Genomic DNA, 20,288 nt, shown 5'->3' on the forward strand with positions numbered 1-20,288 from the left:
TCAGGGATCGGCGCACATTTTTTGGCACAATTTATGCCAGTTTTGGGACGTAAATGAAGATCAATTTGTAAGGTGCTCTCGGTCATACCCATTTTTCAAAAAAACTGGCATCGAAAAAAAAAAAATTTTCTTTAACGTTTCAAACAATTTTTCCACCAGAAAACTGGAGAAAATTGCTTAATGAATCAAGACCATTAATGAACGATCACCTGAATCATTTCCTAATTGGCTCCTTCCGGTCGGATCTCGGTACTATGCACAAGTCTTGACACTTTTTTTTGTCTGGATTTTCAGAATCATACCAAAAATCGAGACTTTTATTTTTTTTTATTACACAGTTGATATTTTGCAGTGACTCAAAAACAGAAAAATAACTCTCATCCAAAACAACTCTGAACTTTTTTTCTCATCTCTCGTCACATCATTTTAGTTTCAGCTGCAGATTATTAAGACTTTCGGGATTATCAGGTGTATTGAGGGATATAATGGGGGGGTGTACTCACATTCAGAAGTTTGTCACGTGCTGTCCGTATGGCCGCGTTACATCTGCGCTCGCCCACTGGATCCTACGAGGAGGAGACGGGAATTTAGTGGATGAAGCTGGACATTATCACACGACTGTAATAGAACCCTATGAACGTGAACATTCCGTGAACGTTCCAATCTGCGGAGTTCAATGTCCCAAATATTCCGTTCAACGTGTTGGTAAGTACTGCAGGGATCACTGACAACCCATGTGGTAAAAGCTGTACTGTCACACTGGTTGTCACCCAGCTTTCCCACATACCCATGTAACTTTAAAGGCCATGTAGACATTTGTACAGAATTTTTCTTTTACTGTTCATTTATTTCCTATTTGCGAAAGACACTTTCTAAATAGTTTTCATTAAAAAAAAATTCTACTATTTTGCAGTTGCAGAGTGTCTTTTAAGTCCTTTATCTAGCTGAGTGATACATAAATGTTACAAATCCATCAGAGCTCTTGATTCTGGTCCTGACTGCTCTTTGTTCTCCACCTCCCTTCTCTCAGTGTTAGAGATACCTGCAGGGAGGGAGGAGTACACTCAGAAAGGGTAGAGAAAAGAGGCTGCAGATAAGAAGAAAAGCATACAGGAAGAAAATAAGTGCAGGATAGAAGATGGGTTGACATATCAGCTAACAGATATGGCAGTATCCTGGATAACTGGATACAAACAGACCTCACATCCAGCCTATATAACTAGAAGAGACAGCAAGATCTCACATCCAGCCTATTTTACTGAGAGAGACACACATACCTCATATCTTGCCTATACTACTGGAGAAGACAAACAGCTCATATTCAGCTTATGTTACTGGAGAGACACTCTCACCTCACATAGAGCCTATATTACTAGGAGAGCCATACTGACCTTACATCCAGCCTATATTACTGGGAGAGACACACAACCTTCCATATAGCCTATATTATTGGAAGGAGTACTCAAACCTCACACCCAGCCTATATTAAAGACACACAGACCTTACATCCAGCCTATATTACTGGGAGAAACACACAGACCTCACATTCAGCCTACATTGCTGAGAGACACACAGCTCATATTCAGCTTATATTACTGGAGAGACTCTCACCTCATATAGAACCTATATTACTAGGAGAGCCATACTGACCTCACATCCAGCCTATATTACTGGGAGAGACACACAGATCTCACATCCAGCCTATATTACTAGGAGAGACACACAGCCTTCCATATAGCCTATATTATTGGAAGGAGTACTCAAACATCACACCCAGCCTATATTAAAGACACACAGACCTTACAACCAGCCTATATTACTGGGAGAAATACACAGACCTCACATCCAGCCTGTATTACTGGGAGAGACACAGACCTCACATCCAGCCTATATTACTGGATGAGACACACAGCTCATATTCAGCTTATATTACTTGGAGAGACACTCACACCTCACATAGAGCCTACATTACTAGGAGAGCCATACTGACCTCACATCCAGCCTATAATACTGAAAAAGACACACAGTCTTCCATAAAGGCTACATTACTGGAAGAGGTACTCAAACCTCACATCCAGCCTATATGAGAGACGCACATTGCTGTAAGAGGCACCCAGACCTCACATCCAGTCTGTATTACTGGGAGAAATACACATACCTCATATACAGTCTATATTACTGAGAGAAACACACAGACCTCTCATCCAGCCTATATTACTGGGAGAGACACATAGACCTCACATCCAGCCTATATTACTGGGAGAAACACACAGACATCACATCCAGCCTATATTACTGGGAGAAACACACAGACCTCACATCCAGCCTATATTGCTGAGAGAAACACACAGACCTCTCATCCAGCCTATATTACTGGGAGAGACACACACACCTCACATCCAGCCTATATTACTGTATTACTGAGAGAAACACACAGACCACACATCCAGCCTATATTACTGAGAGAAACACACAGAGCTCACATCCAGCCTATATTACTGAGAGAAACACACAGAACTCTCATCCATGCCTATATTACTGGGAGAAATGCAGACCTCACATCCAGCCCATATTACTGGAAGAGGTACTCAGAGCTCACACCCAGCCTATATTACTGAGAGAAACACACAGACCTTACACTCAGCCAAGGATGTGAGGGCCTTAACTCTTCTCTGTCTTCCTGAGAACCACGCCCACTTGTTAAAAAAAAAAAAAAAGCCTAGATTTATATACAGAAGAGGAGGCCATATATCAGCAATGAAGAGGAGCAGGAAGAAAAGCAAAACAGCGCTGGATTCAGGAGAACAGCGGCATTTACACAAGGTAAAAAGAAAACACAAATTTATGAAAACTGACAGGTCACCTTTAATCATAAGAGTGAAGGATTAATCTCTGTACATTTTGCCATTCAGAACCTGCCAAGAAACCTGTAATAGAGGCCATGAAGGCAATTATTACAGTCAAGTGGGGGGCCGCCGACCTCTCCTGGGGTCCCGAATGGTACATTTTTTCCAATTCCGCAGGGCTACATCCCCCTAACCCCACTAGCAGTTGTGTCATTCAGGGGTCTGGGAATAAAGAGGGATTCTCCATGTATCAGCTGTCATTTTTTATAATTGCGGGGGTCTTTTGATACATGGATGTTTTATTGTGACGCCCCCCGTGAATGTCACAATAAGCGGCGCCGCGCAGCGGTGACAGCTCTGTTTCACAGAAATTGCCTCATTGTTCTTCATTTCCAGAGCAGAGGACGGTAATGACAGGAGGAGGGAGGGAGGGCAGCGACAAACACAGACATTACCGGGGCGGCCTGATTTATGACTATTGCTCTATAAATGGCGCTGATGGATCGGGGTTTTTTTTTTTTTTTTTTTTTCTGGATGTAAATTCATTTCCAGGCTGGAAGACAATAAACTGGGAACAAGTACAAGACGCAACGTTAAAATGAGACGCAGAAGACGGAGCCGCGATCCGAGAGCGTCATTAGAAAGTGCACAAGGCTCTGTGCGAGTCCTGATAGCTGTAGGATAATGGATGAACCAGCAGTCCTATGTAAAAAAAAAATCACAGATATCACTATACAATATCAACAATCCGACTCAGCGCTGCTACATCCATAAGCGATCGGACCCCCAGCGATCAGTAAGTCATCATCAATCCTATGGATACAATTTTTGGGAATAATCCTTGAAATTGTATTTTTTCTCCCTTAATGAAGGCAAACTCTTCGACCATAAAAAAGAGGGTCCTAAGTTCCCCCAAATGGTGGATATCCTACAAAGTGCAGCCAATAAACCATCACACACCTACAACAAATGTCTCCTGTCCGTGGCCACACCAGGATGAATTTAGGGGGCGTCAAACTGGGCAGTTGCCCAGCGCCCCATTTCCTAGCTGACAACCCCTGAGGGACGGTACATTGCGGCATTAAAAAAGTTTTATATAGGGCTTTTTGGGGGGGTTTTTTTTGCACTTTTTCCATCGCCCCCGTCACTTTTCTAGAAAAAAAAAAAGTTCCCCACCAATCAAGGTACCCGGAAAAGATTTCGCTTTTCGGAGCACAGACGACAAATTAAGTTTTTTATTCTTCCAGTGCTTTCTTAAGACGAGAGAATAAAGCGACAGTCCGTACGGTCTAAGGGTTTGTTCACACGTTGCATTTTTGCCGCGTGTTTTTAAAGTGCATGCAATTTTTTTTTTTTTTAAAGTAAAAACCCCAGGAAAAATCCTGCCTAAAATATGTACATTTTTTAATGTATTTTCATGCTTTTTTTTTTCTATTCACGCTGAAAGAATTGACGCTGCAGATCTGGGAAAAAAAAAAACATTTCGAATGTTCAAATCTGCGCGGGAAAAAATGAACAACGTGTGCCCGAGAGTTCAGAGATCTCATTCGCTTTGCTGGCACTGTAAAACTATGCTTTTTTTTTTTTCGTGGAAAAAACGCAGCGTGTGAACAAGGCCTAATTTTGCTGACTCGATTCGCACTAATCCAGCAAAATAGAGGGCGAGTTGACTGTCGCCCCTTTAAACGACCGTGTGGGCCTCGAAAGAACCAAGGACCTTCGTGGAGAACCGAGGGGGCGGCGTAAGGAGTCAGGGGAGGCCTGGGGACAGGTGAGCGCAATGGGTTATTTTTGTCTTTTTTTTTAACCCCTTTCTTCCCCTCTGGGTCGTTTTTTTCACACTTTTTTGATTCGGACGGATTTTACTCGGATTGCTTTCGAATGTTACAGATATGAATTTTGGGAGATTCCTTCATCTCGAATCCCCGGCGCTCAATTTTTGGACGCTTTTTTTTTTTTTTCCCCTGCAGTTTTTTTCCCATGGATTTCTCTACAGAAAAAAAAAAAAAAAACACAATAAAACCCCAATGTCAGACATATTTCTCTCCGAACGTTTTCAGGTTTATAAATAGCGACGGCGGCGAGCGTAAAATCTGGAACGAATGTCGACAGGAAAATACCGGATTATTAGCCCTCGTACCAATCCGATCCCCGGAGCCGCGCCGCACCGCGCCCGCTGATTGGTGCTGAAGTGTCTTCTACACCGAAGTCAGATGTCAAAGCAGCCAGACTTAAAATAGGACAAGAGAAGGAAGTGATGTGCAGCCCCCATGCTCTGGAGCATAACCACCACCCTCCCCCTCTAATCACCATCTATGTACACACAGCAGACACATTGTATGCAGCAGGGGTTTATAGAATGGGGGCTGGGGGTGCAAGACAACAAAAACAGCTGCTGAGGGCAGAGGTAGCAGAGCATACTGCATTGTCTGGGATTACCCAGAGTTAGCAGAGCTGAATTTGTTCACTGCAATAAAATAATAAAGTCCTGATAGGTTATATTGTGCCACATGACAAAGCTCAGCTCTGAAAGTCCCCCAACAATGTGGGATTAGAAATCCAACAACCTCGGCTACTCGTCTCTTCTATTTCTAACAAAGTCAGCTCTGCTTCACCTGGACAAGCTGAGCTCTGCTACCTCAGACAGATCAAGACTATAAAGTTCTATACCAACATCCTGACAAATTCAACTCTGCAACCCCCCAGTGAGCCAACTACACCGAAATAGATCTGCTGCACCTGACAATCTCAGATCTGTGCATCCGGCAAGCTCAGCTCTGCTGCATCTGGCAACCTCAGCTCTGCTGCATCTGGCAACCTCAGCTCTGCTGCATCTGGCAAGCTCAGCTCTGATCCATCTGACAAGCTCAGCTCTGATCCATCTGACAAGCTCAGCTCTGCTGCAAATGACAAGCTCAGCTCTGTGCATCTGACAAGCTCAGCTCTGTTGCAAATGACAAGCTCAGCTCTGATCCATCTGACAAACTCAGCTCTGATCCATCTGACAAGCTCAGCTCTGATCCATCTGACAAGCTCAGCTCTGCAGCAAATGACAAGCTCAGCTCTGTGCATCTGACAAGCTCAGCTCTGCAGCAAATCACAAGCTCAGCTCTGTGCATCTGACAAGCTCAGCTCTGTTGCATCTGACAAGCTCAGCTCTGATCCATCTGACAAGCTCAGCTCTGATCCATCTGACAAGCTCAGCTCTGCTGCAAATGACAAGCTCAGCTCTGTGCATCTGACAAGCTCGGCTCTGTTGCATCTGACAAGCTCAGCTCTGATCCATCTGACAAGCTCAGCTCTGCTGCAAATGACAAGCTCAGCTCTGATCCATCTGACAAACTCAGCTCTGCTGCAAATGACAAGCTCAGCTCTGTGCATCTGACAAGCTCAGCTCTGTTGCATCTGACAAGCTCAGCTCTGTTGCATCTGACAAGCTCAGCTCTGTTGCATCTGACAAGCTCAGCTCTGTTGCATCTGACAAGCTCAGCTCTGATCCATCTGACAAGCTCAGCTCTGCTGCAAATGACAAGCTCAGCTCTGATCCATCTGACAAACTCAGCTCTGATCCATCTGACAAGCTCAGCTCTGATCCATCTGACAAGCTCAGCTCTGCTGCAAATGACAAGCTAAGTTCTGCTGCAAATGACAAGCTAAGCTCTGCTGTATCTAAAGAGCTCAGCTCTGCTGCATCTGGCAAGCTCAGCTTCAGCTCTGCTGCACCTAAAGAGCTCAACTCTGCTGCACCTAAAGAGCTCAGCTCTGCTGCATCTGGCAAGCTCAGCTCTGCTGCATCTGGCAAGCTCAGCTCTGCTGCACCTTAAGAGCTCAGCTCTGCTGCATCTGGCAAGCTCAGCTCTGCTGCATCTGGCAAGCTCAGCTCTGCTGCATATAACAAGCTCAGCTCTGCTGCATATAACAAGCTCAGCTCTGCTGCACCTAAAGAGCTCAGCTCTGCTGCATCTGGCAAGCTCAGCTCTGCTGCATCTGGCAAGCTCAGCTCTGCTGCACCTAAAGAGCTCAGCTCTGCTGCACCTAAAGAGCTCAGCTCTCCTGCACCTTAAGAACTCAGCTCTGCTGCACCTTAAGAGCTCAGCTCTGCTGCACCTTAAGAGCTCAGCTCTGCTGCATCTGGCAAGCTCAGCTCTGCTGCATTCAAAAAGCTCAGCTCTGCTGCATTCAAAAAGCTCAGCTCTGCTGCACCTAAAAAGCTCAGCTCTGCTGCACCTAAAAAGCTCAGCTCTGCTGCATTTAAAAAGCTCAGCTCTGCTGCATCTAAAAAGCTCAGCTCTGCAGCATCTAAAAAGCTCAGCTCTGCTGCATTCAAAAAGCTCAGCTCTGTTGCATTCAAAAAGCTCAGCTCTGCTGCATCTAAAGAGCTCAGCTCTGCTACATCTGGCAAGCTCAGCTCTGCTGCATTCAAAAAGCTCAGCTCTGCTGCACCTAAAAAGCTCAGCTCTGCTGCACCTAAAAAGCTCAGCTCTGCTGCATCTAAAAAGCTCAGCTCTGCTGCATCTGGCAAGCTCAGTTCTGCAGCACCTTAAGAGCTCAGCTCTGCTGCATCTAAAAAGCTCAGCTCTGCTGCATCTGGCAAGCTCAGTTCTGCAGCACCTTAAGAGCTCAGCTCTGCTGCATCTAAAAAGCTCAGCTCTGCTGCATATAACAAGCTCAGCTCTGCTGCATATAACAAGCTCAGTTCTGCAGCACCTTAAGAGCTCAGCTCTGCTGCATCTAAAAAGCTCAGCTCTGCTGCATATAACAAGCTCAGCTCTGCTGCATCTGGCAAGCTCAGTTCTGCAGCACCTTAAGAGCTCAGCTCTGCTGCATCTAAAAAGCTCAGCTCTGCTGCATATAACAAGCTCAGCTCTGCTGCATCTGGCAAGCTCAGTTCTGCAGCACCTTAAGAGCTCAGCTCTGCTGCATCTAAAAAGCTCAGCTCTGCTGCATATAACAAGCTCAGCTCTGCTGCATATAACAAGCTCAGCTCTGCTGCATCTAAAAAGCTCAGTCCAGCTGCACCTTAAGAGCTCAGCTCTGCTGCACCTTAAGAGCTCAGCTCTGCTGCATATAACAAGCTCAGCTCTGCTGCATATAACAAGCTCAGCTCTGCTGCATATAACAAGCTCAGCTCTGATCCATCTGACAAGCTCAGCTCTGATCCATCTGACAAGCTCAGCTCTGCTGCATCTAAAGAGCTCAGCTCTGCTGCACCTAGAGCTCAGCTCTGCTGCATCTAAAAAGCTCAGCTCTGCTGCATCTAGAAAGCTCAGCTGTTGCATTCAAAAAGCTCAGCTCTGCTGCATCTAAAAAGCTCAGCTCTGCTGCATCTAAAAAGCTCTGCTGCATATAACAAGCTCAGCTCTGCTGCATATAACAAGCTCAGCTCTGCTGCATCTGGCAAGCTCAGTCCTGCTGCACCTTAAGAGCTCAGCTCTGCTGCACCTTAAGAGCTCAGCTCTGCTGCATATAACAAGCTCAGCTCTGCTGCATATAACAAGCTCAGCTCTGATCCATCTGACAAGCTCAGCTCTGATCCATCTGACAAGCTCAGCTCTGCTGCATCTAAAGAGCTCAGCTCTGCTGCACCTAGAGCTCAGCTCTGCTGCATCTAAAAAGCTCAGCTCTGCTGCATCTAAAAAACTCAGCTCTGCTGCATCTAGAAAGCTCAGCTGTTGCATTCAAAAAGCTCAGCTCTGCTGCATCTAAAAAGCTCAGCTCTGCTGCATCTAAAAAGCTCAGCTCTGCTGCATCTAAAAAGCTCAGCTCTGCTGCATCTAAAAAGCTCCGCTCTGATTCATCTGATAAGCTCAGCTCTGCTGCATCTGACAAGCTCAGCTCTGCTGCATCTGACAAGCTCAGCTCTGCTGCATCTGACAAGCTCAGCTCTGCTGCATCTAACACGCTCAGCTCTGCTGCATCTGACAAGCTCAGCTCTGCTGCATCTGACAAGCTCAGCTCTGCTGCATTTGACAAGCTCAAGTCTGCTAAGAAAATGGTCTCATAATATACTACTGACAAATTCATCTGTGCTACGACCGGCTTCCCCAACAACTATACCAACTACACCCAACAAGATCTGCTACATCTAACAAGCTCAGCCTGCAATATCTGAAAAGCTTGGCTCTGCTACATGGGTATATTATAAAGTTGTAACTGTAGTTCAATCAAGATTCCACTATTCCGCATCCATAAGAATAACGTTATCTGGACTAATAAGTGCTACAAATAAGAGTTCCGATAGTCTGGAAAATTAAAGGACCACTCCAGGGTTAATAGTTGGCAGCTCCAGATGCAGGAAACCCATAGACTCGGCCATTTTTCTAGGAAGTCAAGGAAAGTAGAACATGGAATAATTGTCAAAAATTCAAAATTTGTCACTAGTCACATGACAAGGGAGGGGCCTACAAATGTGGCAACTGCTAGGGAATGTTCAATGATACAATGTAGCAAGATTTAGAAGTGGAAGGAATGGATATGAAGCCACCGCATATCCCTTATACATTCCTCATAAAGCGGACGTCTCGCTTCTCGTGTACGGACATAGCAAGGCGAATATTCCTACACCCAAAGCTAGCTCAGCAAATGACAAGAAATGCCGAAGAAGCTGACGGAGGAATTAGAACATGTTCAGACGCAGAAGAAACTCAATACCCGGTGAACGCCCCATAAAAACAGTAATAACAAAGTACTATATACAAGGTGATTAAAAAGCGCACCACTATACGGTATTAAATAGATTAAAAGGATATCATCATGTTATGAAATTTCTTTAGTTACATAAACAGCATGAAAATAAGCAAGTTAGATTGCTCCGTGTATCGGCTGTCATTCTCCTGCTGAGAACTTTTATCTTACATAGTGTACAGCTGGATTGCATGGAGCTTGGCCACCAGAGGAAGTGTGCACAGTAGTTACAATCCAAAAGAGGAGTTAACTCTCAACATACCAGTCATCTCTCTGCATCCCATTGATTTTTATACATCGGTTAGCAGCTTGCCATGAGCGGAGATGGAAGAGGGGGGGGGGTGTAATGAGCAGTAGTTATAAATCTTGCAAAATCACCAGCCCCCACCCCCCACCATTGGCTACTTCCAGAGCAGTTCTCTTAATCAAGACTCTCACTGTCTGGAGCAGTGTGCTTCTTCAAATGCCCTGTTATCTCTGTATGTAAATACACTGATAGCACTTTAGACTCCAGAACAAAGCACGGCTGACTGAATGTGTTACAGCAGAACTTGTGCTGAGCTTTATAGTTCTACTCATACTACAGTTCTGCTACTTAGCAGAACTGTCACTCAAGGAAAAGTGCCCATCCGCCCCGAAACCTGAAAGTAGGGAGACTGCAGGGTTGTGAGCTGCTCAAGAGAACACTAGAGACTACCCCTTTAAACAATAAGCACAGTCGAGATAGCGGTATAATGTCAGTACAAACATTACCATACACTGTAAATAGCACCATCATGCAGAAATAATACTGTTAAACAGTGCAAATAGCAGTATCCCACCATGGAAAAGTGGTATTACAGTCTAGTGGCCAAATAATATCAAAGGGCAGTACACAAATAATACTACAATACAGTGTGAAAATAATAACAAACTTGTGTCCTGTTAATACCGCATAACAGTGACCAAAAGTGTCCAAATATCACAACACATTACACAAAAAAAAAAAACACAAAATAGTGTCCAAATAATACCACATTACAGTGCACACATTGTCCGATTAATACCGCATAACAGTGCAAAAAAAATGACAAAAATCAGGGCTCAAATATTACAACACATTACGCAAAAACCACAAGACAGTGCCCAAATATTAACAAAATAGAGTACATAAACAATAGCACAATACAGTGTCCAAATAATACCGTATTACAGTACACAAATAACAACAGTGTCTTATTAATACCGCATAAAGGTGCACAAAAAAATGACAAAATAATGAATAATGGCACAATACAGTGTCCAAATAATACCGTGTCACAGTACATATAGTGTCTGATTAATACCGTATAACAGTACAATTAATGTCACATTAAAGTGCAGAAATCATTCCACAATACAGCGTCTAATCCTTTAGTCCTCCGGGAACATTAGTCCCCGCCAGAGGTGTCTGGTAGCAGTTTACTCCCCTCTCCCCATGCAGAATACATGCACGATCACATAAGTCGAGCCTTCATCTCTATGGAAGGTCGAGACCGTTTTAAACAATTCTGATAAATGAAGACAGTATATAGGGGATTTACTCATCATAAAGGCGGTTCCCACACTTTAAACCCCTCTAATATAATAATTTCCTTAACCTCTACATTTACAGACTAGTTGATCGTCCTGACGTGGTTTTCCAGGACCCCTAATCACAGGTCATCAATGCTTGATCGGTGGGTGGGCTGACTCACAGGACCCCCGGCGATCACCACTATAAAGGGAACTTCATGGTTTACACTAGAAACAAGTATTGAGCATGGTTCTGCTTAGGTCGTCTTGAATTCCCGGAGAGCCCCTTTAAAGGAGCCATTTCTACTAAGCCCATTGAGTCCATACACCGTGAATAGAGCTTAGCATGCGCCGCAGGACTCTGTGTATGATGAGAGTTGTAGTTTTTGCCGTACAATAAAATACAGTGAGAGCTTTTTATACAAATCCTGAGCCGTGATCCGCCGCTTGCCTGTAGCTCGCTGAGCGTTTCCCCGTCTATCCGCCAGACCAAATCCCCTTGTGATCGCACATTTTGGAAGGAATCTCCAGGGAATGAAACGCGCTAATCTCGTTTTGCAGATTTTAAGAGTCTACACGACGCGATCTCTCATCTTCCTCTACACTGACAATCCTGGCAGGAAAAAGTTATCTCTCGCGTTGGTGACAGATGGTTGTCATAAAAACGTGCCACAGGACAGATTTGCACGGAGTATGGACACCGGTTATGAAACGCGACACAAAGCCAGCGGGGAAAAAAAAACAACAGAAAAAAAAATAAAATAAAATCCACACAACAATTCCACTATATTGTCAGAAATGCGGTATAATTCCGATAATCCGGAATATAAAACAGATCTGAACTAATGGACTAATAACGGGATAAAGAGACAATCTGGACGGCGTCATTTACCCAATGAATAGCACTATTAGTCTCTTTCCGGGATGAAACGGCTGATAACGGGGAACAACAGACTGCAATGAACCAGAAATGCAGTTTAAAACGGCTGATAACAGGGAACAACAGACTGCCATCGTCTGGAAGTGGATGATAATAGAGAACAATAGACTGCAATGAACTGCAGACAGAGTTACTCTTTTTCTCCAGTTGGATAAAAGCCGATAAAAGAGAGCGATAGTCTGCAGACAACAGGAAATACATCCAAAATGGCTGATATCAGGGAACAATAGAGTGAAATCAGCCAGAGATATAGACAGCACTAATTCATTGCCTGGGACAGGACAAATGATCCTTCAGTCCTGTTGTAGGACTCCTCTGATCTTTGGTCGTCCTGGTGTTGTAGGACTTCTCTGATCTTTGGTCGTCCTGGTGTTGTAGGACTCCTCTGATCTTTGGTCGTCCTGGTGTTCTAGGACTCCTCTGATCTTTGGTCGCCCTGGTGTTGTAGGACTCCTCTGATCTTTGGTCGCCCTGGTGTTGTAGGACTCCTCTGATCTTTGGTCGCCCTGGTGTTGTAGGACTTCTCTGATCTTTGGTCGTCCTGGTGTTGTAGGACTCCTCTGATCTTTGGTCGTCCGGGTGTTCTAGGACTCCTCTGATCTTTGGTCGCCCTGGTGTTGTAGGACTCCTCTGATCTTTGGTCGCCCTGGTGTTGTAGGACTCCTCTGATCTTTGGTCGTCCTGGTGTTGTAGGACTTCTCTGATCTTTGGTCGTCCTGGTGTTGTAGGACTCCTCTGATCTTTGGTCGTCCGGGTGTTGTAGGACTCCTCTGATCTTTGGTCGTCCTGGTGTTGTAGGACTCCTCTGATCTTTGGTCGTCCTGGTGTTGTAGGACTTCTCTGATCTTTGGTCGTCCTGGTGTTGTAGGACTCCTCTGATCTTTGGTCGTCCGGGTGTTGTAGGACTTCTCTGATCTTTGGTCGTCCTGGTGTTGTAGGACTCCTCTGATCTTTGGTCGCCCTGGTGTTGTAGGACTCCTCTGATCTTTAGTCGTCCTGGTGTTGTAGGACTCCTCTGATCTTTGGTCGTCCGGGTGTTGTAGGACTTCTCTGATCTTTGGTCGTCCTGGTGTTGTAGGACTTCTCTGATCTTTGGTCGTCCGGGTGTTGTAGGACTTCTCTGATCTTTGGTCGTCCTGGTGTTGTAGGACTCCTCTGATCTTTGGTCGTCCTGGTGTTGTAGGACTCCTCTGATCTTTGGTCGTCCTGGTGTTGTAGGACTCCTCTGATCTTTGGTCCTCCTGCCAGGATCTGCTGATAATAGTGTCATTCGGAGGCAGACAGTCATCTCCCCTGAGACCCCGCACAGTAATGCTGGTATCCTATGAGAAAGCCACTGCCAGACTCCTCTCTGGGAAGCTCCCATACACATGAGACCGTTAGCCAATCCTGCAGAGACCGGCGGGCTCAGCTGACGTGAGTCCAATGTGCATGGGGGCCTTTAGGCTTTGGTCACATGTCCAGTTGTCTTCATTCTGTAACTGATCTGTTACAAATGGAACAAACACAGGAGCAAAATAAGAAACCGAAGATTCCGTTTTTTTTTAAAATATCAAAAAAGTACGTATGTTACAATGCAGACTTTGGGTTCAGTTCTGTTTGTATCGGGGGCGTTTTCAAACCTCTGCTGTTCTGGGCATGTGCAGTTTAATGATCCAGTAACAGATAACCTAACAGATGATTTGTTATGATTTGTTTCCCCTTCTTTTTTCTTCAATGTTAAAAAAAGGCTTCATTTGCCATACGACTTTTTTATGCTGGACTAAAAAAGTTCACCAGTCTTGTGTTTTTTGGTTCTGGCTTAAAAAAAAATAATGGATTTCAACTAGAAAAGTGGCAAATAAAAAGACATTTAATAACAGTTCTGCCCCCATTTAAATGAATAGCTCCTGCCCTGAAAAGTTTTATTTCTGTAATTATGGATCCAAAAAGTAGAAAAAAAAAAACTTGAAGTGTGAACAGAGACACAATGGAATAGGAAGCCGCTTTAATTCTGTAAAAAACATAATATTTATATCAGACAAAGAAAAAGAAATCTGAGCAGACGCTGAACAAGCAGATACCATGAGAGAACTGGAGCTTAGAGGTGCAGAATGAAAGCCGAGAGGAGAATAACCTGCCTGTAAGGGCAACAGCAATTGATGGACAGGAAAGAAAGTCCTAAAAATACAGGCGCCAGGGCTAAAATGTAAGGTGGGAATCCATCAGGTCAGGGACGCACCAAACCAGGCCAACATGGCACCCATTTGTAGGAATTGGAGTGCTGAAAGGTAGTGACCAATAACTGTTACAAAGGAGGACGAGAAGGTCCCTGAAAATAAGACCTACCCTGAAAATAAGACCTACCCTGAAAATAAGACCTACCCTGAAAATAAGACCTACCCTGAAAATAAGACCTACCCTGAAAATAAGACCTACCCTGAAAATAAGACCTACCCTGAAAATAAGACCTACCCTGAAAATAAGACCTAGCATCGTTTTTTCAGGATGCGTGAAATATAAGCCCTGCTCCAAAAACTCCATCACTCATCATACATGCCATATCACCTAATAATAATCTTTATTTATATAGCACCAACATATTCCGCAGCGCTTTACAATTCAGAGGTTCATATACAACAGTCATAAGTAACAGTTAAATATAATATAATAATAAAGCAAAAATAATGACGACCCTGCTGGTAAGAGCTTACAGTCTACAATGAGGTGGGGGGTGACACAAAGTATGTGCCCCATCACACACCATGCGTGCCCCATGACTCACCATACCTGCCCCATCACATCTGCTGTAGTCTCTGTATAGAGCGCATACAATTAGAAATGTCATCCAATAAGAGGCAAATATTAGCTCTCCGGCTGCCAGAGACTGTAATTTGCACTCGGCTCAAAAGTCAGTGACCAAAAATTATCAGGGACATTGTGCAAATAAATCCAGCAAGATCCACTGAAATATGTATATGTATGTATGTATGTATATATGTATGTATGTATGTATATGTATGTATGTATATATATGTATGTATGTATGTATATGTATGTATATATGTATGTATGTATATGTATGTATATTTATGTATATGTATGTATGTATGTATATATGTATGTATATATATTTATGTGTATGTATGTATATATATATATGTATATGTATGTATGTATGTATGTATGTATATATGTATGTATATATGTATGTATGTATATATAAATGTATATATGTATATGTGTATGTATATGTATATGTATGTATGTATATATGTATGTATGTATATGTATGTATATATGTATGTATGTATATATGTATGTATATGTATGTATGTATATATGTATATATGTATGTATATATGTATATATATATGTATGTATGTGTATATATGTATGTATGTATATGTATGTATGTATATATGTATGTATGTATGTATGTATGTGTATCAGCTTTATTCTCATTTAGAAGCAATGGAATAAAACTGAGCAGGAGAAGATACAGATTAGATATTAGAAGAAAACTTTTTGACAGTGAGAGTGATCAATGAGTGGAGCAGGCGGCCACGAGAGGTGGTGAGTTCTCCATCAATAGAAGTCTTCAAACAGAGGCTGGACAGACATCTGTCTGAGATGATGTAGTGAATCCTGCATTGAGCAGGGGGTGGGCACTATGACCCAGGAGGTCCCTTCACCTCTAACGTCCTATGATGACTCTGCACCTTTTGAACTGTGTGATCTCCTATCTGCACACATCCACGTGGACGTGACCCGTGTCCTGAAGCTCAGATACTATAACCTGTAGAAACGTCACCGCTGGCAGCATCTCTCACCGCTGGTGACATCTCTCCGCAGACGTTTCTCCTGTGCCGCTTCTTGACGCAAGAGCTTACAATCACCTCCGGACATCTTTAGGACATTTTGGTCGAATTGTTACAGTTTTGCAACACTGCTGCTTTTTATAAAAAAGGTATAGCAGAAACCATTATATCCTCAATTTGGATGGACACGGCCCCTTAAAGGGGTTGTCTAGTTTGGGAAACTCAACGGAAATGCCCAATTAAGTCAATTAATAGAAAGCAAATCCTTTATTTTGGAGGCCGTCATATATCTATAGAAGAGATCATCCCATTCTCTGAAGCGTCCGTCCATGCATTACCCCGACAGCCCATTGATATAAATCGTGCAATACTCTTGTTCTCCTGCGGAGGCGCTGTGGGGATACTGAACACCTGGTTCCCAGCTGATTGCAAAGTCGATCTGATCGTTCTGAAGATTTCCAGAATCCTTGAGCTCTAACACCTCAAATCTCCGCATGGTTACCTGGCTTCACCCGAGAAGGAGAAAAATGATAAATAATTTGTGCCCTTTAAGTTATTTGATGCAGGAGAACGATAAGAGAACGTCCCCGTCCCCCCGACGCTCCCGGGCCATTTATGTTCGTAACGTCGCCCGAGGCGCCGTCACAAGACGCAGGAGTTTGGCTTAGAAGACACAGACAGCGGAGATAAAGGGAACCTTCACGTCACATCAAAGGGGGTCACATGGCGGCTTCAAACGCGCTGCTCCCACTGTGTGCCAATCACTGGCGCGCTTTGAAGCCGGAGCCACATACACTTTTTATGTTCCCTGCCGTCGTACTAAAGAGACGTCCGATATTGTTATTCCTTATAACGGCAAGGACATCAGCCAGCAAGACAAATCACATCCTACAGACGAACAAACTCAGCTCTGCTACACTGACAACCATGCATATGCTAAAACAAGGCTATTTAAAGGGAGACTCCAGAAGCTTCTGATCTTTGAGTGATCGGTTGCCAGAAGTAACTAGAAGATGTTTTAACCACTTCTGACTCCAGCGCTCTTATGTTAAAGCTGTTGGGTCACTCAATATACAGTAAAAGAGCTAGTGATGGCGTCAGCACTACAAGTCCCAGCTGCCATAAATAGGATCTGGAGCAAGTTAAAAAAAAATCACTCATCAGTTTCTATCATCGCTGGATCATTTCAGCCCCAATTTTCTGATACAGAGCACCAAATTCTCTGTATAGTCAGAGATGCATGATAATGTTCTGTCTGCCAGCAGTCACCACTAGGGAGAGCTCATGAGCTTTCTGCATACTGGTAATACACTGCTCAAGCTTCTATATGCCCTCTAGTGGTGGCTGCAAGAAGAGCTTTCTTTTTGCAGGAGATTTGGAGCTTTGTATCAGGAATCAGGACCTCTCTCTTCTGTATAGAAATATTAAAGGGAAGCAAAAAATGAGCAATTGTTTAAAAGTTAATTTGTGTTAGATGTATTTTTTGCGATGTTTTTTTTTCCATACCACGGTCAAAAATAAAAATTAGAAAATCTTGCAATTTCACACTTTCAGGAAATGAGTACATTAGCCAGAATGAGCAGACTGGGAGCCCATCTTTTGTACTGAAGCATCTAATGAGCGTGTGCAAAAGTCACTGTGAAGGAAAGGGGAGGAGGTGAGCTGTAACATCGCCTACAGGATGTGTGCAAAAGTCATTGTGAAGGGAAGGGGAGGAGGTGAGCTGTGACATCGCCTACAGAGAAGTTCTCAGTCATTGCAATAATGTCTGCGATAAGGAGACTGCTGAAAACTCTTCCAGAGAAGACAGGAAGCAGATGAAGTCTAAAAAAAAAAGCCCTAGTGGACAGTGTGAAAATTACAAAGATTACTATTTATTTATTCTTTTTTAATAAAAATCAAAATGGCAAACATGTTTGTTTAAAAAAACAAAACAAAAAAAACACAATATGGAATTTTCTGATGACACACTCCCTTTAAGAGAGTAAATCAGGACAATATTTGGAATCTGTTCCAAACTCCAGCGCGGTCATTCACTTTCTGCCCCTGGATATTTGATAAATCATCCCCCGCGTAAGTCATGAAGATTTCGGGGAGTTTCTACAGCACTCATAAAAATTAAAAACTTTTCTGAGGATCCCCAAGATCCCCCCTTTTTCTAGGAGCCTGTCAAGTAATGCAGTATATCGGGCTGACATCTTGAACTCCAGGTAGAAATTCTCAAGATTTGGAGATATTCACTGAGACATTTTGAGTAAATTAGAGGTTGCTTGTAAGAAAATCATAATCATTTTAACCATTTCCTGGCAGGATTTCCTGACACAGCCTCCACCCCAACCACTCACAGAGTCTTGGAATGTTTACACTTACTGATACAATGTTGCAAGCACACTCTATAATCATTAAAGGGACACTACACTTTTTTTTTTCCCCCACTGGATCTTTTCTCCTATTTTGAGGGCAAGTACACTTAATCTTTTGCTCCCTGTTATCAGCCATTCGGAATAGGAAGAATAGAAGAAGATTGTAGTGTACTACAAGATCTAGTTTTCAGAATTTAATTATTAGTATATAGGTTATTGGCTATAATAACAAAGCTGTAGCTTTATAAGGTTCAATTCCCCTTTAATTAAAGAGTAACTCTAGCTTAAATTCAATCAAATTCCTACAGATTTGTCAACTAATCTTTGTGTTACCTTTACTTTAGTTTTATGATTTAGCCATGGCAATACATAGCCGCTAGCCCTTTTCTTGGATGAACAAGCCAAATTGGCATTAAGGTGCTGCAAAGAAAACGTGCAGCCGGACACATCATTGTTTTTATTTTTTCACTTTTGATGCATTTTTTTTTTTTTTTACAGTAAAGTCAGTATCCAACCAGTCCATAAATCATATAGAAGAATAAACTAAAGAACAGAAATATTTATGGCCTCGAGAAAGCAGATTAACAACCTAGAGGGTTCTAGAAATTCCTCCACTATCTACCATTTTACAATAAAATAACCCCTCCTTCAGGCACCAACTATGCCCTAAAGAAAGGTAAAAAAAAAAAAATCCTTTCTGCCCCCAGTGGAGACCGGAGTGAACGAACCAAGTTATTTTTCATGCGTTTCTCCTGTTTGATAAGATTTTCAGATCTTGATATTTTGAGGGATTCAAGATCTGTGACCCCCAAAACTCCTTAAGCAAACATCTTAGTGTTCATTCAATTCCATGGGACATCTTCAAAAAAACAAGAGATCTGAGCTAAGAGCTGAAGGGGCATCATATAGGGGAGCCCGCAGGGTCTTATCACTTCACGGCAGGAGGTGCTTAAGACCCCTCTAATATAAATGCTTCATCTTTCCTCCCCCAGAAACACATAAATCTAAGTCTCCAGGATCAGGAAAGAGAATTAATCAGCTTTTTTTTCTGCAGCGTCTCAGCTCTTACTGGAAAGAATCCTTTCCAAAGTTTCCTACACCAGAGGAAAAAAAACAGCATGTCGGCTGTTTAATAAGCTTTTTAGACAGGCTAATTATATCAGAGCATCAGATAATCCAGTGCTAACAGTCTGTCATTGCTCTCGGCAGCACATTTCCTGTTTAAACAGGATGTGCTGCAGAAATTGACGCTTCTCGCTAACGGTAAAAAACAAATTTTTTTTTGCTCATTTGTTCAGCGCTTGGCCCTCTGTTCACACTAAGAATGTTCCCGATAATTGTATAGTGTAAATCTGCCTTAAAAAAAGATGAGCTACTGGATCCTTTATCCTCTTTATCCTTTCCTCTTTCCCCTACTTTTTACAAACTTGTGTCTAGCTGTAAGACAACTGTCTACAGCAGGAGCCTCTCCCACTGATCCTTCTGTAGTAGAACATCAGGAAGGTAAGGTCCAAGCTCCATCACTTTATTGTCTGCAGGATTCGCTGCAGACTCTCTGGGTAGATTGTTTGTCTCTTTACTTTCATTGTTTCTCTTTTGTGTTCTGGCCCTTTAACACCAGGACATCATTTTCATGGTCATCCTTTAATCTGATCTACGGGACCACCTGGACTAACTAGATGATGGTGGTTTTACTTCAGTGTCCTCAGCTTTTCATGTACAGGACTTAGATTGTGACAGTAATGAATCTGAGCAAATCTCCCCCAAGTGTCCTGTATCTTCCCTTATCCCAAATCATCTCAGTATTTACTGCAGGAAACTTCTAGAAAATACGAGATCAATACAGAGAATCTGCAGAGACCAACTGCGCGCTCTACAGTAATGTACATCACCCCAACAGCAAGCTCCAGGAAAAGCCCAATATTACTACTAAGACACAATCTAATATCTACTAACCAAGTATATTATTGTACATATGAGCAGTATTATAGTAGTTATATTCTTGTACATAGGGGCAGTATTATAGTAGTTATATTCTTGTACATAGGGAGCAGTATTATAGTAGCTATATTCTTGTACATAGGGGGCAGTATTATAGTAGTTATATTCTTGTACATAGGGG

At 43.0% G+C, this 20,288-nt stretch overlaps 1 protein-coding gene across 4 annotated transcripts in view; it reads right to left on the bottom strand.

Moving 5' to 3' along the window:
- The window catches only part of ST3GAL1 (ST3 beta-galactoside alpha-2,3-sialyltransferase 1), a 176,913-nt gene that overhangs the window by 138,709 nt on the left and 17,916 nt on the right, over positions 1-20,288 (bottom strand). For 3 of the 4 annotated variants that reach the window (XM_073679912.1, XM_073679913.1, XM_073679915.1), the window contains exon 2: positions 504-566. The gene's annotated coding sequence lies outside the window, so the exon portion shown is untranslated. Of the gene's footprint in view, positions 1-503; positions 567-4,986; positions 5,049-20,288 lie in introns of those variants that run through there. The other variant, XM_073679914.1, reaches the window with a different exon arrangement.

This window comes from Phyllobates terribilis, unplaced genomic scaffold (assembly GCF_046119375.1).
Source record: "Phyllobates terribilis strain yellow unplaced genomic scaffold, ASM4611937v1 Scaffold_4__5_contigs__length_816908805, whole genome shotgun sequence".
Lineage (NCBI taxonomy): Eukaryota > Metazoa > Chordata > Amphibia > Anura > Dendrobatidae > Phyllobates > Phyllobates terribilis.